The sequence below is a fragment of the Octodon degus genome, unplaced genomic scaffold, assembly GCF_000260255.1.
Source record: "Octodon degus isolate 3935 unplaced genomic scaffold, OctDeg1.0 scaffold00136, whole genome shotgun sequence".
Taxonomy (NCBI): domain Eukaryota; kingdom Metazoa; phylum Chordata; class Mammalia; order Rodentia; family Octodontidae; genus Octodon; species Octodon degus.
This window is the reverse complement of record NW_004524712.1, coordinates 1,708,163-1,709,837: the sequence shown is the minus strand read 5'-3', so window position 1 is coordinate 1,709,837 and position 1,675 is coordinate 1,708,163.

Here is a 1,675-nt window from a genome sequence, read left to right as displayed (position 1 = left end):
AACAATGTACACTGTATTGATTATTGAAACTGTCCTATTAATCAGCTTTGAAACTGTCTCATTCATATTTGTTTCTCAATAAAATTAAAATAAATAAATAAATAAATAAATAAATGTTTTAATGTTTCAATGTGACAACGAATCACCTGGAGGCCTCGTTCAGTACAGACTGGCTTAGCGGCACTGGGGGGAGGGCTAGAGCCCTGCAGTTGCAACCAGGCCCTGGGTGTGCCGACAGACATTCGGAGCGCCTCTTGCCTGTGCGTCTTGGCAGGGCGCGTGGGACACACACTGCCCCCCGTCACTCCTTCCCGTGGAGAAAGAGATGGAGTACGGCACTGTGATGGAAAGCGAGCTCTGAGGGACAGAGGTTAGCACAGAGAAGAGAGGCTGACCAGGGAGCACTGTTCCGAGACAGCTGCTCCAAGAAGACCAGCTGCCAAACCGAGAGCGCTATGATTTGCTTGGCATGACTGAAATTTAGGCTAGGAGGAGAACTGGCAAGAGAGCCACATCCTGCCTATTAAATGGAAATAATAGAATAATAGGATTCAAAGGTAAGGAAGGCAGACCAAATGTCTGCTCGAATGAAGTTCATATTCAAGTAAACTGATAAGGTAAGACAGAAAAGATAAAATAGAATAAAATGGGTGGTGGGTATGGTTCAGTGGTAAAGCACTTGCCCAGCATGTCGGAGGCTCAGGGCTCAAGGTCTGATATGGAAAAAAAAAATGTAAAAAGGAATAAACCTGGACAATTTCAAATAGTGAAAAATAATGAAAACTAGAACATAGAAGTCACCAGGTATAGTGGTGGCCCCCTGTAATCCCAGAATTTGGGAGGCTGAGGCAAGAGGAAATTGTAAGTTGGAGACCAGCCTGAGTTGCAAAGTGAGCTCAAGGTCATCCTGAACTGCATAGTGAGACCCTGTCTCAAGAAGAGTGGGCCAAGGAGATAGCTCAGCTGCCTAAGCACCTGCCTGGCAAGCTCAAGGTCATGAGTTTGATCCCTGGTACTGGAAAAAAAAATGATGAAGAAGAAGGAGAAGGGGCTGGAGAGATGGCTCAGTGGTCTAAGGCACCTACTTAGAACAAGCTAAGCTAAGCAAAGCACAGGGACCGCGGCTCAATCCCCAGCACCACATGCCAGCCAGCCCCGCCCCCTGGTGGGCTGAGCTGGCCACACACACACACCACACTCTCTCTCTCTCTCTCAAATAAATAAAAATAAAAAAATTAAAAATAAAAAAAAAAGAAGAAGAAGGAGAAGGAGAAGAAGAAGAAGAAGAAGAAGCCAGCCAGTTAGCTCAGTGGACTAAAGCACCTGCTTTGTCAGAGTACAGCGGCTGGGGTTTAATCACCAGCATACCCTGTCAGCCCCATTCTTGGGGCATGCTGAGAAGGTGATTGAGACTGGGGTTGGTGGCGCATGCCTGTAACGCCAGAGTTTGGGAAGCTGAAAACAGTAGAATCACTGAGTCTGATCTATGTAGTGAGACCCTGTACACCCTGTAGACCCTGTCCTAAATTCATGATGAAGATGAAGAAGAAGAAGAAGAAGAAGAAGAAGAAGAAGAAGAAGAAGAAGAAGAAGAAGAAGGAGTCAACTGGGAGGAGGAAAAGGACAAGAGAAAGAAGAGAAAAAGATATATTTATTTGTATATACAGGATAGCTT